Source organism: Globicephala melas, chromosome 5 (genome assembly GCF_963455315.2).
Source record: "Globicephala melas chromosome 5, mGloMel1.2, whole genome shotgun sequence".
Classification (NCBI taxonomy): domain Eukaryota; kingdom Metazoa; phylum Chordata; class Mammalia; order Artiodactyla; family Delphinidae; genus Globicephala; species Globicephala melas.
Genome location: NC_083318.1, coordinates 115,786,431 through 115,814,346, shown reverse-complemented (window position 1 = coordinate 115,814,346; position 27,916 = coordinate 115,786,431). Strand labels below are relative to the sequence as shown.

General features: G+C 39.3%; 1 long non-coding RNA gene across 1 annotated transcript in view; it reads right to left on the bottom strand.

Moving 5' to 3' along the window:
• The window catches only part of LOC138842695 (uncharacterized), a 114,226-nt gene that overhangs the window by 83,505 nt on the left and 2,805 nt on the right, over window positions 1-27,916 (bottom strand). The window contains exon 2 of the long non-coding RNA XR_011377455.1: window positions 23,329-23,401. This is a non-coding gene — a long non-coding RNA (uncharacterized lncRNA). The remainder of the gene's footprint in view (window positions 1-23,328; window positions 23,402-27,916) is intronic.

Below are 27,916 nucleotides of genomic sequence, written 5' to 3'. Positions count from 1 at the left end.
CTAAGGGGAATGCAGGGGGGATTCAGACAGGCTTTAGTCAAAGCCCCCAGATCTAATGTAATTTCAAGCTGGCCTCAAAATTCAATTTGTGTGGAACCTCTAAGTCATCTATTCCGCAACGACATACAGCATAATTGCATTTGAACGGCGTCCAACAGAACGCTGAGCAAATGTCCTGTTCCGGGCCCTGGGTGCCCACGTGGAAGGCAGCCCAGATGACCACACAGGAGGACGGGCTCCGAACGCAGTCTGCCTGCTCATCCCACCTGCTGACTGTTGCCCTCCACAGGAAGTACATGTTTCTGCTTAATTCCTGCCAGCTTTTGGCTGTGAGGTAGGGCATCTGCAGCGGGCAGCTCCCGAGGGCTGCCACCTGGTGCTGTCAGTCGGCCTCAAACCAAGGAGGAAAAGGGGAGGCATTCATCTATGTGCTTATTTTTCTGTGTTTAGGGTATTTCTTGGGACTTCGAGTTTTCACTTGGCAAGTTAACTTGTCTCTTTAGTTAGGAGGGAAAAAAGGAATTTTGCTTGCTTGCCTTTAACTTAGAGTTCCCTTTTTTGGAAAAGCTGTTTAGAATACCTGGTTCACCCTCATTAAATCTATGCAGCTTCTTCACAGTACTACAAACTTACTTGCAAATATACTTTAAAAGTATATCCACCAGAATTTGAGACACGTGATAAACCATAATGGGGAAGAATATGAAGAGAATGTATATGTATAACTGAATCTCTTTGCTCTACAGTAGAAATTAACACAATGTTGTAAATCAACTCTACCTCAATAAAATAAATTAAAAAAAAAGAATTTGAAACACAGTCATTGCCCCATTATTTTTTAATGTGCTGTTCTAAACAATTATAAATAGGCAAATATAAAGTTAGCGTTTGAATCCCATTAAAAAGAAAAGATGAAAATAAAACAGAAATAAACGTCCCAGGAGAAAGATGGAGCGTTCCTTAGGAAAGACCATTTTTGGCTCCTGTCTCAATGGTTTATAGCATGAAAAGGAATAAAAGATCCTCAGTGAATGTCAACAGTTAGGTAACATTTCAACTTCAAAAAGCCCGCTTGTTTTGATCCAAGATCAACTTATATTTAACTTTAACTCAGGGCTTCCACTTTGCATCTACAAATGCTGTCCAACTTTCACAAAACCGAGGTGATATGATGAACCTGACTAACGAGAAAGCATGATTTGCTCCTACGAGACTGCTTTATGTAACAGGACAATTGTGAACAGGTATTAGCACCTGGGTGAGAAGAAAGCCACTGCCCTAATGACACAGATATTTTGGCTAGTGGCTTTTCACTTGGTTTATCCTACTGATGAATGACAAAAGTACTAATGATTAAATGTATGAAGATGCTGGGTTAAGTATTGGTGACAATAGGAAAAGTTAGGTGTAATCAGATGCTGACTTGCTGAATAAATTTTAGATTATATATCTAAGCATGATATAGGCTTTTTTTTTTTTTTGCGGTACGCGGGCCTCTCACTGTTGTGGCCTCTCCCATTGCGGAGCACAGGCTCCGGACTCGCAGGCTCAGCAGCCATGGCTCACGGGCCCAGCCGCTCCGCAGCGTGTGGGATCTTCCCGAACCGGGACACGAACCCGTGTCCCCTGCATCGGCAGGCGGACTCTCAACCACTGCGCCACCAGGGAAGCCCGATATAGGTATTTTTTAAAGCATGCACCCATTTATTTACATTACCACTAGAAAAATTAACTTGATTTCTCTAACTCTGAACCGTATCTTTTCCACTGAAGCAACTCTTTCATCATGTGATTTTGTTGTTGTTGTTGATAACAGGGAATTTATGAGGAAGGCAACCATCACCTTATGGAAGAACAGACTGTTCTGAACTTCAGAAAATATATTACTACAGAAATTGGTGTTCAGAAAATCAAGTAAAAATGGCTGTGAGTTTATTTCTGTCCAATGGCATTTTTTTTTTTTTTTTTTTTTTTTTTGTGGTACACGGGCCTCTCACTGCTGTGGCCTCTCCCGTTGCGGAGCACAGGCTCCGGGCGCGCAGGCTCAGCGGCCATGGCTCACGGGCCCAGCCGCTCCGCGGCATGTGGGATCCTCCCGGACCGGGGCACGAACCCGTGTCCCCCGCATCAGCAGGCGGACTCCCAACCACTGCGCCACCAGGGAAGCCCCAATGGCATTTTTAACACTGAAAAGAATCAGAGTGGAGACAGAATCAGAGAGTCCTACACCAGCATATTTCTGCACGTTTTTCTAGTAAACATAAGCACTCCACTGCCTTTATTTACATGGCCCTATTTTCATTCTACCTGTGTATTTTTAGGAAATTCAATAAAATATTTGCTCAAAAAGTATTCCGTACATGTGAAGGCCCGAGGTGCCAAGTCATACAAAGACCTGGATGCAAGAGAGGAGCAGGAAGTTGAATGGGTGAAAAGTGGTTGGGCAGAGAAGCACAAAAGGGAGGAAAAAAAAGCAGAATGACCCTTAACTTAAGAATGAGAGGAATCAGACCGCAACGTGAAAAGCAGAAACTATTTTCATAACTTCTTGTTCCTACCAATGATGTCTTGATTATCTGAAACCTCTGGGAAGCTGCTTGTGCTCACTTACACTTAGGCAAGGAATGAAGGAGATGGGAGCCTGTTTGGACGTTTTGGAAACATCCTCTTTGTGCAGTTTCTGACTACCCATCTGTGCACTTCCCATCAGCCCCCATGCAACAAGCAACTACATTGTACTGAGAGTTCTTTCCGGTGTGTTTGAAACGATCGACTTAGTCTCCCTCAGGGATGCTGGTAGAGAGACTGGCCATCACAAGAGGATGCAGCTCCTCGTACCTTAGGAAGGGGCTCTAACTCAACAATCCATGTATACCCAAGCAATGCTCAGGGAACTCCTTCAAGGGAATCCTGCAGCCAAACATGTTTATTAAACTGAAGTGATGTTTTTCTGAGCAGTGAGATCATCAGCCAGATGCTCTGCTTAAAGATAAGGCAAAATTTTAATCTGCCCCTTGATATCCTGTCTTCAATTTCCAGGCTGAGTTTCTGAGAATTGCCTTTGCCTCAGGAGAGCTTGCTACATGTTAAAAGAAGGCCATAAGGACAAAGGGTTCCTGAGCATCTAAGCGTACCCTATATTCCTATTCACAGAAACAGTATTTCACATCACTTGTCTCTCATTCAGCTGGCTCTGAAGTGGAAACACCCATCCGCCTGCGTGCACTGTGAGAAATTCCTAGGTTTTGTTTCATGAATTTTTCATGGAAAGCAAAACAGGATTTTCTTTTTTTTCACCAGGAGATCTTTTGAAACATCTTGAACTTGCTTTGGGTATTTAATTGGATCCGTTTTCTGTAATGTTGCTTTCCGCCCTCCTGTTCCTTCTCTTATCCAAACCCCAAAGCCTTCAGCCACTGGCCCATTCAGGGCTCTGGTTTGATAGCCCTGCAATTGGAGGGTGCGGTGGGAGAAGAGGCCTCATACCTTTGTTTTTCTGGTTCTCCCTAACACCCTGGTGGCCTACTTGGGTGTCCCACAAGCTCTCTGTGGAAAACAGTGTTTCCCATTTAGCAACAACTCCACCTAGCTCCTGAGCTATACTTAAGCAAGGGTGAGAGAGAGCTGCAATGATTGAAGCTGTGTTATGCCATGCAAGAGAAGCCATTTTCTCCCCATGGTGGTGGCCCACAAAGTAATTCTTGCTTTTGCACTGGCAAGCCATGGGGTAGAGGGAATGAAGTCATGCTATTTTCCAGTGTAACAAAAATGTAATCAGTGTTCAAAGGTATATTTTCAGGGGAAATTTTCAACAAAGTTGAAAGGGTGTTTTTCTGTTTTTTGTTTTTTTTTTTAACCTAATAAAAAAGTATCCAAAGAAAAATTTTTTACTTCCCAGGGCTTCTCAAAATGTTAGATTATCTTTTTCGGTGAGGAAATGGAAATACATTCTATGCAACTCAGAGTATCCGTATTCTCAGAGAGGCAGAAAAGGATCACAGGCTTTCCTATTTCTTCTTCAAAATAGACACCGTCTTTTGTGTTTTGTAATATTTATAGAAAAATATAGATCAACTAGATAGCCCAGCTTTTTAAGAATCTCAACTATTTAGAGTGTTTCCCCGAAGCATGCTGAAGGGAGAGGCGTGAATCTCAGCATTTGCATCTAGCATATTATGAGCTGAGTATAATTTCTTCTTCGATAATCAGTATGAGAAGCGTTCAGGCTATTTTTTCTAAGTATGAAATCGCTAAAATTGAACACTCACACCCATCCGTAAAAGCACTGTGATATGAAAAACTACTGGGGTCTGGATTCTCTTACAACATTTCAAAGCCACCTTCCACCCCCATTCTAATACCATTGACCAGTTTTCCTTGTGCCCCATGGTACCCAATATCTGTGTCTATGGTTCAGTTAAATTTCTTATAACATTTTATTGTATAGATCATTATATTGGTTTGGTACATGTTTGTCTTCCATTTGAAAATATAAAGCCCTTAAGTTCCGTAATGATGCCTCAATTGCTGTGGAACTTCCAGGGTCAAGGTCACATCTAGAACTTACAGATGATTGATAAGTGTTTGTTGCAAGAAAGAATGAATGAATGGAACGCAAAACTGACGTAAAGACCCCCAAATATTTATATTTTTTTAAATAAATTATATGTATATATTAAATTATATATATAATTTAAATTATATACAATATAGTTTTTAAAATAAATTATATATATGCTTTAAAAGACATCAAAAAGATAAAAGAAGGCACTTTTGGTACAGAATTTTGAAAGGAGAAAAATAATTTCTTGGCCTTATATGTATACTTTCTAAAGAAACTCCCTTTTTGAGGAGCAAACAATACACGTGTTTTGTTTTGTTTTTTGTTTTGTTTTGTTTTGTTTTTTGCGGTACGCGGGCCTCTCACTGTTGTGGCCTCTCCCGTTGCGGAGCACAGGCTCCGGACGCGCAGGCTCAGTGGCCATGGCTCACGGGCCCAGCCGTTCCACGGCATGTGGCATCTTCCCGGACCGGGGCACGAACCCGTGCCCCCTGCATCGGCAGGCGGACTCTCAACCACTGTGCCACCAGGGAAGACCTGCACATGTTTTTTATAAGATGGGGACATGAGGTGTGGTGGTAATGGGGAGAAGACAGCTGAGTCTGGGCCACCCTAGAGTCTGTTCTCAGAATAAGAGAGAAATCCCTTTCTAGGGTCCTCCTTCTTCACATTAGACCTTCTGCTCTGGGCTGCAACTTTCCCTTATTTTATCACACTTTTGCTAATGGAAAACCTTGTGTTTTTTGTAAAGGGCTAAACACTTGAGTGCACCATATTTGCCTACTTTGAATTCTACTGCTTGAAATAAAATGTTTTCCTTCCCTCCATTTCATATACTCAGAGAAATGGACACAGAGATGAAATGAACAATTGGTAGGATTCACAGATATTATTATAGCATAAAAGACTTCTCTGGCATCAGATTTATAGACATATGAGAGCAAATTTCTTTCAAACAAAACAAATAAAAATAAACATTGTGTAATATATATACCATATATATATGATGTCCAATATATATGTTGTACATCACTGTAAATTAGGTATTCCTTTAGGAGAACATTCATGTTTGTAATTAAGAATATTCAAAGTTGGGCATCCAAAGCTAGAAGAGATCTATGAATTGCAAAAAGCACGCTGTTATCCCAAAGAGAGATTTTATAAATAGAAGATTTTGTGTATAAGCCTATTTATCTGCCGCCTAGTAAAGAGTTGAGCACTGTCTAGAGAATGTGATCTAAGTAGGCAAACAATTCAGATAATGTAAATTGCAGTTTGAGGCCTAAAAAATACAGAAAACATGTTTAGTCTAAAAAAATATAGAGACCTAAAATGGCATGTAAATTCTGAGAAACATTTTTCTGAGACTGGGCAATATGGAAACACTGACGTATAAATTAAAATCAAAGAGACTTTGCAGTTTAAAATGGTGTGTCAAGGAAACCACTCCTAATGGCTTGTCCCAAGCTCCCATTTAATTCCCACGGACACAAGCAAAATGAAAACAAAGGCAATTATCTATTGCTAGAGTTAGGGACAATTTTCATAAATGGAGCGAATCTGAAAAAAACACAAAAATTCAGAGCCTAGCCATATTTTTACCTCTTGAAAAAGAGAAGCCTTATTTACCTAGAAGGAGAGGAGAAGACCCTTTTATGGCCATCCAGGTCAGTGACCCAACGCCCTTTACTAATTAGAAAAGAGGCCATTTCCCTTCTCCTAGGCAGATGGTGTCTTCTCTGAGGCCAGCAGAGTACTATATCCCCAACCACATGTTTGTTTTGAAGCTATATATCCCAGAAAAATAAAGGAGCAATAAAGATGTACTGGCGATTGCACGTTGCTTCCTGGGTGAACAGAGATAGGGAGAAGTCAATGGCAGTATTTGCTGGAGGGATGGTGCCATGAATGCCATTGGTTTAACGTGTGAAAGAACATCTGTTGGTGTGGGAACCTGACGGTTTTCACTAGCTTTGCTGCCCTTCAAGGTCTTATGTTGTTGAGAGAAAATTAATGAAAGAAGATCCACACAGAGACATGTGCATTAGCATAAAGTGTTGAAATATAAGGACAAAGGAAAAACATCCTATTAAATACCTAAAGAGAAAACACAGGTTAGCTACAAGAAGGATGAAATCCGGTTGGCTTTTTTTGAAACGAGAAAGGTCCGAGGTAATAGAACCATAGCCACACACATTTTTCAGGAAAAAGTGTGGTCTGTGAACTAAAAGTTTGATATCCCAGCTAAGATGCTTCCAGTGTGAGAAGGCAACAGAATATTTCTTCATATGTCAGGTCTAAAAACAAACAAACAAGAGTCACATGTCCTTCTGGAAAATATTAGAAGGCATAGTGGTCAAGATTTAATTCAAAGATAAAAACCTAACTATTGGAAAGTATTCTATAAAAGAATGGTGGCACGACTTCCCTGGTGGCACAGTGGTTAACAATCTGTCTGCCAATGCAGGGGACATGGGTTCGATCCCTGGTCCAGGAAGATCCCACATGCTGCTGACCAACCAAGCACGTGCACCACAACTACTGAGCCTGCGCTCTAGAGCCCACGAGCCACAACTACTGAGCCCATGCACCACAACTACTGGAACCTATGCACTCTAGGGCCCATTTGCCACAACTGCTGAGCCCACACGCTGCAACTACTGAAGCCCACGTGCCTAGAGGCCATGCTCTGCAACAAGAGAAGCCACCGCAATGAGAGGCCCGTGCACCGCAATCAAGAGTAGCCCCCGCTCACCGCAACTAGAGAAAGCCCGTGTGCAGCAACTAAGACCCAACACAGCCAAAAATAAATTTGAAAAAAAGAAAAAAAGAAAAGAATGGTGGTAGAACCACAATGAGATATCACCCCACATCTGTCAGAATGGCTATTATCAAAAAAGGACCCAAAAAACAAGTGTTGGCAAGGATGTGGGGAAAAGGGAACCCTCGTGCACTGTTGGTGGGAATGTAAATTGGTGCAGCCACTGTGGAGAACAGTATGGAGCTTTCTCAAAAACTAAAAATAAAACTACCATATGATCCAGCAATCCCACTTCTGGGTACTTACCTGAAGAAAACAAAAACACTAATTTGGAAAAATATATGCACCCCTATGTTCAGTGCAGGATTGCTCACAATAACCAGCATATGGAAGCAACCTAAGTGTCCATTGACAAATGAGTGAATACAGAAGATGTGGTATATGTATACACAATGAAATATTACTTAGGCATAAAAAAGAATAAAATCTTGCCATTTGAAACAACATGGATGAAGTTGAGAGTATTATGCTAAGTGAAATAAGTCAGACAAAGAAAGACAAACACTGTATGATTTCACTTATATGGGGAGTCTAAAAAACAAACAAAACTCATAGATACAGAGAACAGACTGGTGATTACCAAAGGGGAGGATGGTTGGAGAGTGGATGAAATGGATGGAGGGGATCAAGAGGTACAAACTTCCAGCTGTAAAATAAATAAGTCATGGGGATGTAATGGTGACTATAGTCTATAATATCATATTGCAAGTTTGAAAGTTGCTCTCATCACAAGAAAAAAAATTTTGTAACTTTGTATGGTGATAGATGGTGACCATACAAACTAGACTTATTCTGATGATCATTTCACAACGTATGCAAATGTTAAATCATGATGTTGTATACCTGAAACTAATGGAATGTTACATGTCGATCATACTTCAATAAAAAAATGCTTTAAAAGAATTATGGTAGAATACCCTGAATCTATTAAACACAGTTTTCTAAGTAATAATATAAATAGAAAATAGTAGAAAATAGTAGAAAATAGTAGAAAAATGAAATGCAAATTTCCCAAGCAAATTTCAAAGATCAAACATATAAGCTAACTGTAATAGTAGTAACTTCTATTGATTGTTTAATGTGCTAGACACTCTTACTGTGAGAACTCATTTAATCTCAACAATAAAACTTACAAGATGGGTACCATTATTATCCCTATTTTCCAGATGAGAAAATGGAGGCAAAAAGAGGTTCAGTAAATTGCCCTAGGTTACATAATTAGAAACTGTATACAATAGCCTGAATTTACAAATATAAGATTTTTTAAACTTAGAAATTGGGAGAAGTGGGTAGTAAAATCCCTTACATGTATTATACATAGCTTAAATGAAGGTGGCTAAAATCTCACTCTTTCATTCTTTCCCCCCAAAACATTATTTTCCCAGCTCTCACCATTCCCCTAAGTGGCCAACTGTTCATCCAATACTCAAGCCAGAAACTAGGAATTATTTCAATTATTTCCTTTCCTGCATAATCCATATTTAATCTAACAAAAGTTCCATCAACTCTACTTTCAAAATGTCTCTTCTTCATCCAATTTGCTCATTTCTACCATCACATCCTTAGCCCAAGTATCCATCATTCTTCCCACCTCTGACTGCTTCTATAGCTTCCGAATTGATCTCCCTAACTTTTGTCTTCGCCTCCTTTGATAGACTCTTCATGCAGCAACCATAAGACATGGCACCATCCTTAAAATTCTCCAATTGCTACCCACTGCTCTTGGAACAGAATTCTGACTCCTTTTTGGGTCCTAAGAAGCCCTGCATGTTCTGGTCGCCGCCTACTGCTCCCACCTTACCCTGAATTTAGCGTGCCCCTGTCAGCCTTTGCCATCTTCAGTTTCCAAGACTTCACGAAATATTGGAATAATATAATGAACACATTTGCATCAACATGTGTGCCTCTCTACACTCCAGTTACTACTGGACAGTTGGAATAAATGTTGGGTCTAACTGGATAGAAAGTTATAGGATAATTACAATATTAATAAAACAAGATGAGTGAAATAGCTGAGGGAAGTTAAGAGGTACAAACTTCTAGTTACAAAATAAATGAGCCATGGGGATGAAATGTAAAATGTGGAGAATATAGTCAACAACAATGTAATGCTTTGATGGTGACAGATCATTACTATACTTAATGTGATGATCATTTTAACGTGCATAGAAATATTGAATCACTATGTTGTGTACCATGGGGAACTAATATAGTGTTGTAGGTCAATTATACTTCAACAAACAAACAAAAAACTCATAGAAAAAGAGATCAGATTTGTGGTTACCAGAGGTGCGGGGTGGAGGAGGGGGAATTAGATGAAGGTGGTCAAAAGGTACAAGCTTCCAGTTATAAGAAAAATAAGTACTAAGGATACAATGTACAACATGATTAATACAATTAACACTGTTTTATGTTATATATGAAAGTTGTTAAACGAGTAAATCCTAAGAGTTCTCATCACAAGGAAAAATATTTTGTTCATTTCTTGTATTTTATATCTTATGTGAGATGAGGAAAGTTCACTAAGCTTATTGTGATAATCATTTCATGATGTAAGTCAAATCATTATGCTGTACACCTTAAATTTATACAGTGCTATATATCAATTATATCTCAAAAAAACCTGAAAGACAAAAAAGTTATTCAAACAAGGGCAAAATTTGTCAACTGTCACCAAAAGTCTATAAAAAATAAGGCCATAGGGTTTCCCTGCTGGCGCAGGGGTTGAGAGTCCACCTGCCGATGCAGGGGACACAGGTTCGTGCCCCGGTCCGGGAAGATCCCACATGCCACAGAGCAGTTGGGCCCATGAGCCATGGCCGCTGAGTCTGCATGTCCGGAGCCTGTGCTCCGCAATGGGAGAGGCCACAACAGTGAGAGGCCCGCGTAATGCAAAAAAAAAAAAAAAAAAATTAAAATTAAAATAATAAGGCCATAGTTGTAAATACTTTTATTAAAAATAAAGACTAAAAATAAATTTTAAAATGGGCAGAAGATCTAAATGGACGTTTCTTTGAAGAAGACATACAAATGGCCAAAAGGCACATGAAAAGATGCTCAACATCGTTAATTATTAGAGGTATGCAAGTCAAAACTACCATAAGCTACCAACACACACTGGTCAGAATGACCACCATCAAAAAGTCTACAAAAAATAAATGCTGGAGAAAAGGGAACCCTCCTAACTGTTGATGGGAATGGAAATCGGTACAACCACTATGGAGAACTGTATGGAGGTTCCTTAAAGAACTAAAAATATAACTAACATATGACACTACAATTCCACTCCTGGGCATAAATCCAAAGAAAATTGCAATTCAAAAAGATACATGCACCCCAATGTTCATTGCAGCAATATTTACAATAGCCAAGGCATGGAAGCAACCTAAATGTCCATCGACAGATGAATGGATAAAGAAGATGTGGTGTAGATAGATACATAGATACATAGATATCGGAATGGAATATTACTTAGTCATAAAAAAGAATGAAATAATGCCATTTGCAGCTACTTGGATGGACCTAGAGATTATTATAATAAATGAAGTAAGCCAGACAGAGAAAGACAAATATCATACAATATTGCTTATATGTGGAATCTAATTAAAAAAGATACCAATGAACTTATATACAAAACAGAAATAGACCCACAAACATAGAAAACAAACTTATGGTAAAACCAAAGAGGAAAGGTGGGGAGGGATCAATTAGGAGGTTGGGATTAACAGATACACACTACTATATATAAAATAGATAACCAACTAGGACCTACTGTATAGCACAGAGGACTATACTCAATATTCTGTAATAACCTATAAGGGAAAAGGATCTGAAAAAGAATAAATATAGCTGAATCACTTTGCTATACACCTGAAACTAACACAACATTGTAAATCAATTGTACCTCAATAAAAAAAAAATAATTCGTTAATTTAAAAAGTCACACACAAAATATTAGAAAAATGTAATACTATTTTAAAAGGGTAAATTCTTAGAACTATAAATTATATCATTTCCGTTTCTGCTTATTTAAAAAAAAACTAAGAAGAAGCAAAAAAAAATGAAAACAGAAAAAACTATAAAAATTCAATCAAGGAAAAATTAAATGGAATAACAAATTTATTGTGAGAAATAAGATATAGGAACATATAGGGATGAATTATTTTAATTTTTTAAAACTTTTAGATTGTAGAAAACGCTATGGTAATAAAATTTACATCTTAATATTTAGTGCTGTTTCCACAGGGAGATGTTCAGTGGTATTTGGTGAATACACAAATTGTGTAGAAATATATTACTTGTCTTAAGAAATAGAAAGCCTGAAAAGAGCAATAACCATGGGGGGAGTGGTGGGAAGAGAATACTTTATTCTATCAAAGAATTAACTCAAATTCCCAAACCCTTTCATTCAGTAAAACTGAGCACTTACTGTATGCCAGGAACAACTCTAGACACTGGGACTATATCCACTCTTCCACACCAAAAAATAACCCTGTCGTTATATAAAGTTTCATTCTTTTCCTAGTATCAACCTGTTAACAGATACTAGAATACTAAAAATATTAGATACTATTTTTTAAATTGAGCATATGATAAGCTTGCCTTTACAAGTCAAATCTGTAGAGAAGATTTATTCAATAAATGGTGCTAAGAAAATTTGTTACCTCTTTTTAAGTCAAGTTCCTAGCTATTACATATGCCACAGAAATGGTAGATGGAATGATAAATTTGATGTGTCAAAAATTTTTAAAGGCAATCATTAATATCAAGAAGAAATTTTTTTTTCCTGCGTACCAGGCACTTTATTTATTTAACATCTTCATTGGAGTATAGTTGCTTTACAATGTTGTGTCAGTTTCTGCTGTATAACAAAGTGAATCAGCTATACGTATACATATATCCCCATATCCCCTCCCTCTTGAGTGTCCCTCGCACCCTCCCTATCCCACCCATGTAGGTGGTCACAAAGCTGATTTCCCTGTGCAATGCAGCTGCTTCCTACTAGCTATCTATTTTACATTTGCTAGTGTATATATGTCAATGCTACTCTCTCACTTCGTCCCAGTTTACCCTTCCCCAAGAAGAAATTTTTGATGAACTTTTATCTGAATTCAGTACTCAGAACTTCTAAGTTTAACTGCAACGAAAGAAATCACAGAGCAAAAAATATATACTAGAGTTAATTAGATAAAAACACAGAACTTCAAAAATGTATAAACAAAATTAAAACCAAACTAAAAGAATCTTACCATAAATATGACAATAGTCAATGTTCTTATAATATACAAATTTATTCAAAAAATCAATAAAACAGGGCTTCCCTGGTGGCGCAGTGGTTGAGAGTTTGCCTGCCGATGCAGGGGGCGCGGGTTCGTGCCCCGGTCTGGGAAGATCCCACATGCCGCAGAGCGGCTGGGCCCGTGAGCCATGGCCACTGAGCCTGCGCGTCTGGAGCCTGTGCTCTGCAGCGGGAGAGGCCACAACAGTGAGAGGGCCGCGTACCGCAAAAAAAAAAAAATCAATAAAACAAACCCTAACAACCATGACAGGGAACTAGTTTAAAGACCACAAACAGAAAGGGAAGCTCACTGGGGTAATGCTACTAATGTTTCTTCCTGTAACCAATACTGGTGCTGGTCAGAGTTAGTCTTTTCTTAAAATCTTCAGCATTGAAAATGCCACTCATTGTTTCCAGTTAGAAGGCAGTTTTGCAATGTAAAACTGAAATGGTTAACTAAATGTGATCACAGAACGTTCCGTTGTTGGGTGGGCCGTAGCTTACACGTATGGGAAGAATTGCATTTGGGAAGAAATATCCAAGTAATATTTATAAGTGAAGGACTCTGATCCATCAGTTAAAACTAAGAAAGGGTTATAACAATCATTGTATGCTGCTCCCTGAATTAAGATCCTGATATATTGCTGTGGGCAAAAGGAGCAATAAAATACCAAAGACATCAAAGGTGAAAATGTCATTCAAAACAAGAGTGCACAGTCCCTATATACTATATGCAGTACTAATGGTCACTGACCCTCCAGAAAAAAGGGAAAGAGGATGATCTTGGGGTTTGGGAGGCTTATGAAAATAAACTTTAGAAAGCAAGATTCTTTCTCACAGATGCAAAATTAAAACAATAATAATAAATGTCCTATGTGTTTACTGTGAGCCAGGCAGTGTGTTAAGTTCGTTCAATATGTTTTCCCATTTGGTCTTCCCAACCAGCTTACGAGGGAGGCATTGTCCCAGCCCATGTTACAAGGGAGGAAACGGTTCTCTGAGCTTGAGATCACACAGCTGGGACTGCCAAGGTGGGCCTGTCTGACTCCAGAACACATGCTCTTAGCTGTCAGCATCTTTCGGCTGTGGAAACAAGCAACATGGACTTGTCTACGCATATTAGACCTAGGAGACACTCCTTGAAATTTCAAAGAGGAAAATCCAAGGTCAAGTAGTCTGATCCATGGTAGCACCAGTGGAATTTCCTTCCCTGAGAGGCAGAGAAGGATGAAACACAGCGTATTCAAAGAGGCAATTATTCATCCATTTCTTCACCCTTGCAACAAATAGTTTTTGAGGCCCCACTATGCTCCAGGCACTGAAAGGTAAATTCAGAATTGATTTCAGAGGCAGAAAGGAATGCTTGGGGTGGGCATTCTCAGCTTTCTTCGACTGAACTCGTGGCAGGCAAGCATGCTTTAAAAAGAGAAGCCTTCACTTGCACTGGCATAGTAAACACGATAAACCACAAACTCTGACCCGTGTCCTTCTGTCTAAATTTAACCCATGAGTGTTTTGAGAGGTAGAACTTTTGGACTCTGGGTATGGTTTTCTGAACACTTGAAGAAAATAGCACTAGGTCGTAATTTTGGAGTGGTAAGATGCAGCCTACTTCTTAAATGTGAAATCTGCTGAGATTCATTACATATTTATTCCTATATTCCCAGTGACTAACAAAATAATTTTAGAGCTGGTTTATTTTTTCCTATGATTTATTTTATATTAGCAATGCTTCCTAATCTTTATCTTCAAGTTTCTCCATCCTCTCTCTCATGATGTCGACTTTGGGATTACTGTAATATGCCCTCTATAGAGCCTGGGAAGAGAGCATCGGTTTTCTTTATCAGCACATGGAAGAGAGGGATTGCATGGGGTGGAGGTGTTCTTAAAAGCATTGTATTCTATATGAGCAAATAAAATCAGGATATTTTCCATCATTAAATATTCTCTTATAAAGTATAAGAAGTTAATTGCACCGACTGAGTTTGATCCTAGATGAGAAAATTTTCCAACTTGGAAATTTCATGTTTGTATAACCCGCTTACTTGGAAAATAATGGCTTTATGTTTACTATCCGACAGAAGCCTAAGTGTAGAACAACAGACTCCCCGAGGGACGCTCCGGCTCCAGTCATTACAGAGGTGAGGCTGGAGCCCAAGAGGAAGGAAACAGATTGCACTGCACGTGAGCATGACCTAGTGGCGGGTTCACTGAGTGGCATTTATGGCAGTAAGAAAAGGCTACTTGTCTGATTTCCAAGTGTCAGGGTAAGGGATGTGTATGCAGCTGTTGTTCACGGAGAGGTGAAGAACAGGAAAGAATAGATTCTTTGAAAGAAAGCATAAGTAAGAGAAGGACATTCACAATCTCTTAATATTAAGCCATTGGATCTCCCCACTGCCTTCAGGAACCCAGAACCATCAAAAGCACTTCTTTGCATAAGTAAACAGAATGTTCTTCACATTCTTCACAAGGAACCAAAAATGATAAACTTTGCCTCATACTGGCTCCCAAACCATTGTGGGGAGTTTATTTAGACTGTGAGACACTTAACACAGCTTATCATGGGAAGCATGGCTTGCCATACGCAGTTCATCAGGGGATCACTGGCCAGTGTGCAGTCATATTGCTAAATAATGTAATACGAGTGGGATGCATCAACACTAGAGAAAATGTAAAAATTCTATGTTATGTTTTATAGCCAAACATGTATCTCTCTATATAAATTACATATTATAAGTATATGTATTACATATTATACATATGTATGTGTGTGTGTGTGTGTGTGTGTGTGTGTGTGTATATATATATATATATATATATATATATATGCCAAAGGCCCTCTATAGTCCTTTGACATCATGGCTTTGCATGCCTGTCAACATTCTGATTAAAGTTGACTACATGGCAAATTATCTGAAGCACTTTTTATAAACGCTCAATGATAAGTGTTTCATCTTAAACACATTATTATTGATATAACGGGTAATATTTTGTTCCCATCAGATATTATAGAACTAGACACTTCCTACCCAGTATTGTAAACTTACTACAATATTCCTATAATTGGTCTCAGTAATTTGAGGGAATAAATAAGGCCAGAAATGCTAATATTATAGTTCTGCTTTAAAGAAAAAAAAAGTTGAGTCTTAAATGCCTCCTTTGAAAACCGTATTGCATAAGTTTGCGTATTATCTTCATAAGGCTCATCTATACATATCAGAAAATCCCTTCTCCTTTAAGCTAATTTGTGCTGGGTTTTTCTGTCCTTGCAGCATAAATTATTCTAGCTAATACAGGACATTATGAATCTTCCCTTCCTATAATAATCTGAGAATAGGAGACTGAGGCCCGGATCACACAGTATACTTGTGACTAAGTGGAGACTAGAACCCAGGTCTCTGTACACCTAGTCCAAACCCCTTTTTGATAAATCATACTCTATCCTATACTTTCAATGCTGCCACTTTCACTTCTAATCAGAGATGTGATCATTTAAAAAGTCTCTTAACAGTTCATGGGTTTACTATTTAATAATAAGTTTGAGTATGTAGGCAAGATGACTAAACAATTATTTAAATTTATATAGATATGTTGTTTGTAAATATTTTCTCCAAAGTGATCTGCAGATTCAATACAATCCCAGTCAAGATCTCAATGGCATTTTTTGCAGAAATAGAAAAACAATCCTAAAATTCATATGGAAACATAAAAGATCCCAGGTAGCCAAAGCAATTTTTAGCAAAAAGAACAAAGCTGGAGGCTGATTCCAAATATATTACAAGCAAATAAAAAATGTTTCAGATAATTTGCCATGTAGTCAACACTAATCAAAATGTTGACAGGCATTCAAAGCCATGTTATCAAAGGACTATAGAGGGGCTTAGGTATATAAATATATATAATACACGTATTTATTTGTAATATGTAATTATACATATATGATACATGTTTGACTATAAAACATTACTGAATAATATTCCATTGTGTTTATATATGCTTAACATCAGAAAAATGCAAATCAAAGCCACAATATCACCTCACACCTGTCGAGATGGATATTATCCAAAAAACCAAAGATAAGTGTTGCGGAGGATGTGGAAAAAAGGAAACCCTTGTACGCTGTTGGTGAGACTATGCAGCGGTGCAGTCATTATGGAAAACAGTATGGCAGTTACCCAAAAACTAAAAATAGAAGTACCATGCAATCCATCTAGTAATCCCAGTCCTCGGTATATATCCAAAGGAATTGAAATCTGTATCTCAGAGAGATACTTGCACTTCATTGCAACATTATTCACGATAGCCAAGACATGCAAACAACCTAAGTGTCTGTCATGGGTGAATGGATTTTAAAAATGTGAGATAGGGCTTCCCCGGTGGCGCAGTGGTTGAGAGTCCGCCTGCCGATGCAGGGGACGCGGGTTCGTGCCCCGGTCCGGGAAGATCCCACATGCCACGGAGCGGCTGGGCCCGTGAGCCATGGCCGATGAGCCTGCGCGTCCGGAGCCTGTGCTCAGCGACGGGAGAGGCCACAGCAGTGAGAGGCCCGCGTAACGCAAAAAAAAAAAAAAAAGTGAGATAGATAGATAGATTGATAGATAGATAGATACACATACACACATACACACACACACACACACAATGGAATATTATTCTTTTTTAAGAAAGGATTCCTGCCATTTGCATCAACATAAATGCACCTATCACTTATGCTAAATGATATGTCAGCCACAGGAGGACAAATACTACAAGACATCACTTATGTGATGGATCTAAAATAGTCAAACTCACAGGAGAAGAGAGTAGAATGATGGTTGCCAGGGCTGGTGGAAGGGGGAAACAAAATGCCAAAGGGCACAAAGTTTCAGTTGTGCAAGATGAATAAGTCTTAAGAGATCTACTATATAGCACTGTGCCTATAGTTAATAATACCATACTGTATAATACTTAAAATTTGCTAAGAGAGTAGACCTTATGGGTAATGTTCCTATCACACAAAAAATTAATAAATAAACGGGGCAGGAAGAAACTCTTGGAAGTGACAGACATGTCTATGGATAGATTGTGATGATGGTTTCACAGGTGTATACTTATCTCCAAACTCATCACATTGTATGTATTAAATAAGTACAGCTTTTTGTACATCAATCATACCCCAATAGGGTGGTTTAAATATATAGTTTTTAATATTTAATTTAATATTATTCAATATTAATTAAATGTACTTAATGCATATTTAAATATATATACATATTCATGTGTACATATACACATATATAGCCAAATTACAATGGCCCCTACTTCACTATCTCAATGCCTCTGTCCTCGACATATATACACAGTTCAAAGCCTCTCTAGTGTTTTCTGGGCTCCCAACATTGAAAATCAGATTGTCAGCTGTAGTCACTATCAAGTGGCGTCAAGACATGTTCTCCTCCTTTGCTCTGGCTTCTCCTTGACCATGTCCACTGTCCTCCAGCAACAAAGTCTTCATCCACACCAAGGCGCAGATGGAGGCTCAGGGAGAGAGAGGTTACACACCCCCAGCATATGGGTGCCAGCCTCTGGCGCTTGCACAGACTAATTCACCACTTAGCTTCAGTCCAGTGCCTGGCACATCAAAGATCTTGGTGTTACTCACTGGATACATGTGAACAGTGTAGGGGGTGGACTGGAGACCAGAGGGGACAGTGATTCAGAGACTACTAGACTGTTGGAAGAGTCCTTGAGCGCTAAACCAAGACACCAGCCGATGAGGCCAATTTTGAGAAATAGTTCTGAGACAGAATCACCAAATATCTGCAAAGGAGTTCTCCTCTCACCTTTCAGGAAGAGACATGGTTGGAAAAAATGGATGTCAAGTAGACAACCAACCAAATGTCCAAAACAGGTTTTTACCAATTCTGATCTTCTACTATCCTGAAGTCCTTGGTTCTTATCAAATATATTCAAAACCAAGAGTCATCCACATGGTCAGCGCCCCCCCCCCAGGACAGCTGGTGTTTCAGGAGACTTAGTGACTCTAGAAAGCCTTCAGGAAAACAAAGGTCCAGATAGCTGAAGAAGAGTCATAAGAAGTTTCAGAGAGATTTCCTATGTGGAAGCATGGCAGATGGGAAACTTAGGAGGCTGGGTTACAGAACCAAGAGTTCAGAACCCAGGACATGAGAGTACGTGAGAAGAAACACTTAGATAAGAGCTAGGGTGGAATGCTTGGGTGGATCATCTAGCTTTAAATAATAATGACCATAAAAGTAGTAAAAGCAATTATTATCTTCTGTTGCAACCTCATATGGTCTGGGCAGTGTACCACCTGCTTTATATATGATAATATATTTATTTCTCACGAGTATGTGAGGCAAATAATATCATCCTATTAGAGATAAGAATTGAGACTCAGAAAGATGAAGAACCTTGTTCAAAGACGATTTTAAATACAGGACTTGTTTTACTTCAAAATGAAACAAGTGATCCTGTCTGTGGACTTTTACTTTCAGTCTTTAGATGCTGAGAGAACTTAAATTGCTATCAGTTTAGAAAAATAAATTATACCACAATTTCTGTATTATCTCTTTTCAACCAATAAACTCAAAGTAATTTACTAGGTATAATCCATATCTGATCTTAATAAAAATGAAAATACCACTTTGTGTGGGGGGAGAGATAAATTAGGAATTTGGGATTAACAGATACACATTACTATATATAAAATAAACCACAAGGACCTACTGTAGAGCACAGGGAGCTATATTCAATATCTTGTAATAGCCTATAATGAAAAGAATCTGAAAAAGAACATATATATACATATATATTCACAATATATACATATATATATAACTGAATATATATATATATATGCTGTACACGTGAAACATTGTAAATCAACTATACTTCAATAAAAAAAGTAAATAAACAAAATTTTTAAGAAAAAAAACCACCACTTTGATACATACTTTTTTCTTTCTCATGTATTCTTCCTTCATAAATTCCTTTTTGAAAAAAGACCACTTGGGCTTCCCTGATGGCGCAGTGGTTGGGAATCCACCTGCCAATGCAGGGGACATGGGCTCAAGCCCTGGTCTGGGAAGATCCCACATGCCGTGGAGCAACTAAGCCCATGAGTCACAACTACTGAGCCTGTGCTCTAGAGCCAACGAGCCACAACTACTGAAGCTCGTGCACCTAGAGCCCGTGCTCCACAACAAGAGAAGCCACCACAGTGAGAAGCCCATGCACCTCAACAAAGAGTAGCCCCTGCTCACCGCAACTAGAGAAAGCCCACACGCAGCAACAAAGATCCAACGCAGCCAAAAATAAATATATTTTTTAAAAAAATCACTTGGGTATTATAAGTGGTTCCACCACACTTATCCCTAATTCAGAAAGATGTGACTTGCCTTCCTGTCGTCCTTGAGTTTTCAAACTCACCAGCAAAAATAAGAACATGAATCTGATTATGAATTATTTCTGTTCCCACAACCAAACCTTATGTAGTTTTTCAAATCCCTATACTATTCAAATATTCTTTGGAAATATAGAAGGCTATTAAATAGTTTCTGGTACCAATTCCAATGTGGGGAGAGGAGGTGTTCCTCATACCAACAAGCAATTCTTTGGACACCAGATGAATGTCCTACAATTCAACTCCATTCTGACACTATCTACCCAAAGAAAGCATCAGATTCAACAGGTTAAGGCTCCATCCTACAAGGCTCCCACTCCACCCCCACTTCAGATGCCAATCGCAAGCCCAGGTTGTCACCCGTGCCTCTCACCAACTGGATATAGATTGGAAGTTCCCAAGACCCTCTTCTTGGGTTCAAGTAATTTGCTAGAGTGGCTCACATAATTCAGAAAAACATTTTACTTACTAGACCACCAGTTTATTATGAAAGAATGTAACTCAGGAACAGCCAGATGGAAGAGACATACAGGGCAAAGCATGGCGAAAGAGTGTTGAGCTCCCGTGCTCTCTGAAGGCACACAATTCTCCCTGAATCTCCACTTGCTCACCAACCCAGAAGCTCTCAGAAGCCTGTCCTTTGGGGTTTTTACTGAGGTTTCACTACATAGGCATGATAAATTAAATCATTGGCCACTGGTGATTAATTCAACCTCCAACCCCTCTCCCCTGCCCAGAGGTCAGGGGGTGGGACGGAAAGCTCCAACCCTCTAATCATGTGATTGATTCTCCGGGCAACCAGCCCCCATCCGTAGGTGCTTTCTGAAAGTTACCTCATTAATGTAACAAAAGACACCTTTATCACTCTACACACTTAGGAAATTCCAAGGGTTTTGGGAGCCAGGAACTGTGGACAAAGACAAAATATATGTGAGAAATATATTTTGGTCATCTGAATGACCAAATATGTATTTCGTATAAATCACAATATCATAGCTATTTAATACAGAAATTCAAAACTACATGTTAGAGGAATGTAACAGCAGTTAAGAGTCTTGACATTCAATGTGAATCAAAGAAACAGGAGTTTCTCACTTCAGATGTCAGACCTGTATCAAGACAATTGTGCAAGAGGGAAGAGATATGGGAACATATATATATGTATAACTGATTCACTTTGTTATAAAGCAGAAACTAACACACCATTGTAAAGCAATTATACTCCAATAAAGATGTAAAAAAAAAAAAGACTCTTAATTGAGCGAATTTACAGGTTATTATCAAGGGAAATGTAAGCAGTGTAGAGCCATAAACACAGGATTTGATTTGACTACAAGAGTGAGATCTCAAATTCCTTGTTAATAATAGAGTGAAACTAACAATCTACTGAGCTATGCTACCTTCTAGGAGAGTAAAAAGTGAGTGGTTTATTATTTTAAGGAAAAGGTACTTTGGTGACACACACTTTTCTTCCCAGATATAAATCACCTTTAGCTTTCCAAATCATTACTGCCTCCAAATTAAGATTCTAGAGCAGGGGGAGTGATAGGAACCTACAGAGAATCTCTGACTATGAGACAAAAGCCAGATACAGATGGGTATGAACCAAATAAATACTCAGTTTTTATAATACATGGGTGAGCTGAGGCTCTGGGAATTTGGGAGATCTCTGGAGAACGTAACTTTGGATCAGAGAAGTTTCCAGAAATTCATTCTGCTTTGCAACCACCACGGAGGGGAGAATTCCTAAAGATGTAGGAACCCATGTTTTTTGTTTTTAATTTTATTGGAGTACAGTTGCTTCACAATATCGTGTTAGTTTATACTGTATGGCAAAGTGAATCAGCCATATGTATACATATATCCCCTCTTTTTTGGACTTCCTTCTCATTTAGGTCACCACAGAGCACTGAGTAGAGTTCCCCGTGCTATACAGTAGGTTCTCATTAGTTACCTATTTTATACATAGTATAATAGTGTATATATGTCAATCCCAATCTCCCAATTCATCCTCTCCCCCTCCCCCTTGGTATCTACACGTTTGTTCTTTATATCTGTGTCTCTATTTCTGCTTTTTAAATAAGATCATCTATGCTAATGTGAGCAGAGCAGGGCAAGCACTTCCAGAATTGCATAAAACTAAATTATCGTCAGTGATCAGTGTGACTCTCTGAATGACTACAATCATCTAGAGGCTAGTATTTTCTCCTGTGCATTTCAAAACACCTGGAGTAGATGTTCTTTTGGAAGAGGAGAAAGCCAAGGTCAAAACAAGCTGCCCCGCCAGGAGACCTTCAAGATGGCGGAGGAATAATACGTGGAGATCACCTTCCTCCCCACAAATACATCAGAAATACATCTACATGTGGAACAACTCCTACAGAACACCTACTGAACGCTGGCAGAAGACCTCAGACCTCTCACAAGGCAAGAAACTCCCCACATACCTGGGTAGGGCAAAAGAAAAAGCAGAGACAAAAGGATAGGGACGGGACCTGCACCAGTGGGAGGGAGCTGTGAAGGAAGAAAGGTTTCCACACACTAGGAAGCCACTTCGCGGGCGGAGACTACGGGTGGTGGAGGGGGTAAGCTTCGGAGCCACGGAGGAGAGCACAGCCACAGCGGTGCGTAGGGCAAAGCGGAGAGATTCCCGCACAGAGGATCGGTGCCGACCAGCACTCACCAGCCCAAGAGGATTGTCCACTCACCTGTCGGGGCAGGTAGGGGTTGGGAGCTGAGGCTTGGGCTTCAGAGGTCAGATCCCCGGGAGAGGACTGGGGTTGGCTGCATGAACACAGCGTGAAGGGGGCTAGTGCACCACAGCTAGCTGGGAAGGAGTCCTGGAAAAAGTCTGGAACTGCATAAGAGGCAAGAGCCCATTGTTTCCAGGTGCGCAAGGAGAGGGGATTCAGAGCATCGCATAAACAAGCTCCAGAGATGGGCATGAGCCGCGGCTGTCAGTGCGGACCCCAGAGACCGGCATGAGACGCTAAGGCTGCTCCTGCAGCCACCAAGAAGCCTGTGTGCAAGCACAGGTCACTATCCACACCTCCCCTCCCAAGAGCCTATGCATCACGCCACTGCCAGGGTCCTGTGATGCAGGGACAACTTCCCCGGGAGAACACATGACACTTAAGTCTGTTGCAACGTCACACCAGCCTCTGCCACCGCAGTCTCGCTCTGCATTCTGTACCCCTCCCTCCCCCCAGCCTAAGTGAGCCAGAGCCCCCTAATCAGCTGCTCCTTTAACCCTGTCCTACCTGAGCGAAGAACAGACGCCCTCAGGTGACCTACATGCAGAGGTGGGGCAAATCCAAAGCTGAACCGCAGGAGCTGTGCAAACAAAGAAGAAAAAGGGAAATTTCTCCCAGAGGCCTCAGGAGCAGTGGATTAAATCTCCACAATCAACTTGATATACCCTGCATCTATGAAATAACTGAATAGACAACGAATCATACCAAAATTGAGGCAGTGGACTTTGGGAACAAATGTAGAGTTGGGGTTTGCTTTCTGCATCTAATTTGTTTCTGGTTTTATGCTAATCTTAGTTTAGTATTTAGAGTTTATTATCATTGGTATATTTGTTTATTGATTTGGTTGCTCTCTTCCATTTTTTAATATATTTTTCTTTCCTTTTTCTCTTTTCTGAGTGTGTATATGTATGTTTCTTTGTGTGATCTTGTCTGTATAACTTTGTTTTACCATTTGTCCTAGGATTCTGTATGTCCTCTTTTTTTTTTTAGCATAGCTTTTAGAGCTTGTTATCATTGGTGGATTTGTTTTATGGTTTGGTTGCTCTCTTCTTTCTTCTTTTTTTTATTACTTTATAATTTTTTTATTTTAATAACTTTACTTATTTTTATTTATTTTTTCTTTCTTTCTTTCTTTTTTTCTCCCTTTTCTTCTGAGCCATGTGGCTGACAGGGTCTTGGTGCTCCAGCTGGGTGTCAGGCCTGGGCCTCTGAGGTGGGAGAGCTCAATTCAGGACATTGGTCCACCAGAGACCTCCTGGCTCCACATAATATCAAACAGTGAAAGCTCCCCAAGAGATCTCTATCTCAACGCTAAGACCCAGCTCCACTCAACAACCAGCAAGCTACAGTGCTGGATACCCTATGCCAAACAACAAGCAAGACAGGAACACAACCCTACCCGATAGCAGAGAGGCTGCCTAAAATCTTAAAAAGGTCACAGACAACCCCAAAACACACCACCAGACCTGCCCACCAGTAAGACAGGATCCAGCCTCATCCACCTGAACACAGGCACTAGTCCACCCTACCAGGAAGCCTACACAACCCACTGAACCAACCTTAGCCACTGGGGGCAGACACCAAAAACAATGAGAACTACAAACCTGCAGCCTGCAAAAAGGAGACCCCAAAGACAGTAAGATAAGCAAAATGAGAAGACAGAGAAACACACAGCAGATGAAGGATCAAGGTAAAAACCCACCATACCAAACAAATGAAGAGGAAATAGGCAGTCAACCTGAACACAAATTCAGAGTAATGATAGTAAAGGTGATCCAAAATCTTGAAAATAGAATGGAGAAAATACAAGAAATGTTTAACAAGGACCTAGAAGAACTAAAGAGCAAACAAACAATGATGAACAACACAATAAAGAAAATTAAAAGTTCTCTAGAAGGAATCAATAGCAGAATAACTGAGGCAGAAGAATGGATAAGCGACCTGGAAGGTAAAATAGTGGAAATAACTACCGCAGAGCAGAATAAAGAAAAAAGAATGAAAAGAATTGAGGACAGTCTTAGAGACCTCTGGGACAACATAAAACACACCAACATTCGAATTATAGGGGTTTCGGAAGAAGAAGAGAAAAAGAAAGGGCCTGAGAAAATATTTGAGGAGATTATAGTTGAAAATTTCCCTAATATGGGAATGGAAATAGTCAATCAAGTCCAAGAAGTGCAGAGAGTCCCATACAGGATAAATCCAAGGAGAAACATGCCAAGACACATATTACTCAAACTATCAAAACTTAAACACAAAGAAAAAATATTAAAAGCAGCAAGGGAAAAACAACAAATAACACAAAAAGCAAGCCCCATAAGGTTAAAAGCTGATCTTTCAGCAGAAACTCTGCAAACCAAAAGAGCGTGGCCAGACATATTTAAAGTGATGAAAGGACAAAACCTATAACCAAGATTACTCTACCCAGGAAGGATCTCATTCAGATTTGACAGAGAAATTAAAACCTTTACAGACAAGCAAAAGCTAGGAGAATTCAGCACCCCCAAACCAACATTACAACAAATGCTAAAGGAACTTCTCTAGGCAGGAAACACAAGAGAAGGAAAAGACCTACAATAACAAACCCAAACAATTAAGAAAATGGTAATAGGAACATACATATCGATAATTACCTTAAATGTAAATGGATTAAATGCTCCCACCAAAAGACATAGACTGGCTGAATAGATACAAAAACAAGACCCGTATATATGCTGTCTACAAGAGACCTACTTCAGACCTAGGGACAAATACAGACTGAAAGTGAGGGGATGGAAATAGATATTCCATGCAAATGAAATCAAAAGAAAGCTGGAGGGGCTTCCCTGGTGGTGCAGTGGTTGAGAGTCCGCCTGCCAATGCAGGGGACACGGGTTCGTGCCCCAGTCCGGGAAGATCCCACATGCCGCAGAGCGGATAGGCCCGCGAGCCATGACAAATGAGCCTGCACTTCCAGAGCCTGTGCTCCGCAACGGAAGAGGCCACAACAGTGAGAGGCCCACGTACAGCAAAAAAAAAAAAAAGAAAGAAAGAAATCTGTAGTAGCAATTCTCATAACAGAAAAAATAGACTTTAAAATAAAGACTATTGCAAGAGACAAAGATGGACACTACATAATGATCAAGGGATCAATCCAAGAAGAAGACATAACAATGTAAATATTTATGCACCCAATATAGGAGCACCTCAATAAGGCAAATGCTAACATCCATAAAAGAGGAAATCGGCAGTAACACAATCATAGAAGAGGACTTTAACACCCCATTTTCACCAATGGACAGATCACCCAAAATGAAAATAAATAAAGAAACAAGCTTTAAATGATACATTACACAAGATGGACTTGATTGATATTTATAGGACATTCCATCCAAAAACAACACAATACACTTTCTTCTCAAGTGTTCCTGGAACATTTTCCAGGATAGATCATATCTTGGGTCACAAATCATACGTTGCTAAATTTAAGGAAACTGAAACTGTATCAGGTATCTTTTCAGACCACAATGCTATGAGACTAGACGTCAATTACAGGTAAAAAAACTGTAAAAAACACAAGCACAAAGAGGCAAAACAATACACTACTTAATAACCAAGAGATCACTGAAGAAATCAAAGAGGAAATCAAAATATACCTAGAAACAAATGACAATGAAAATACGATGACCCAAAACCTATGGGATGCAGCCAAAGCAGTTCTAACAGGGAGGTTTATAGCAATACAATCCTACTTTAAGAAACAAAAAACATCTCAAATAAACGACCTAACCTTACACCTAAAACAATTAGAGAAAGAAGAACAAAAAAACCCCAAAGTTAGCAGAAGGAAAGAAATCATAATGATCAGATCAGAAATGAATGAAAAGGAAATGAAGGAAACAATAGCAAATATCAATACAACTAAAAGCTGGTCCTTTTTGAAGTTAAAGAAAATTGACAAACCATTAGCCAGACTCATCAAGAAAAAAAAGAGAGAAGACTCAAATCAATAGAATTAGAAATGAAAAAGGAGAACAACCGATACTGCAGAAATACAAAGGATCAAGAGAGATTACTACGAGCAACTAATTGCCAATAAAATGAACAATCTAGAAGAAATGGACAAATTTGTAGAAAAGCACAACCTTCCAAGACTGAACCAGGAAGAAATAGAAAATATAAACAGACCAATCACAAGCACTGAAATTGAGACTGTGATTAAAAATCTTCCAACAAACAAAAGCCCAGGACCAGATGGCTTCACAGGCAAATTCTATGAAACATTTAGAGAAGAGCTAACACCACTCCTTCTCAACCTCCTCCAAAATATAACAGAGGGAGGAACACTCCCAAACTCATTCTATGAGGCCAACAACACCCTGATACCAAAACCAGACAAAGATGTCACAAAGAAAGAAAACTACAGGTCAATATCCCTGATGAACATAGATGCAAAAATCCTCAACAAAATACTAGCAAACAGAATCCAACAGCACATTAAACAGATCATACACCATGATCAAGTGGGGTTTATCCCAGGAATGCAAGGATTCTTCAATATATGCAAATCAATCAATGTGATACACCATATTAACAAATTGAAGGAGAAAAATCATATGATCATGTCAATAGATGCAGAGAAAGCTTTCGACAAAATTCAACACCCATTTATGATAAAAACCCTCCAGAAAGTAGGCAAGAGGGAACTTAACTCAACATAATAAAGGCCATATACAACAAACCCACAGCCAAGATCTTTCTCAATGGTGAAAAACTGAAAGCATTTCCACTAAGATCAGGAACAAGACAAGATTGCCCACTCTCACGACTATTATTCAACATAGTTTTGGAAGTTTTAGCCACAGCAATCAGAGAAGAAAAAGAAATAAAAGGAATCCAAATTGGAAAAGAAGAAGTAAATCTGTCACTTTTGCAGATGACATGATACTATACATAGAGAATCCTAAAGACGCTACCAGAGAAATACTAGAGCTAATCAATGAATTTGGTAAAGTAGCAGGATAAAAAATTAATGCATGAAATCTCTTGCACTCCTATACACTAATGAAGAAAATCTGAAAGAGAAATTAAGTAAACACTCCCATTTACCATTGCC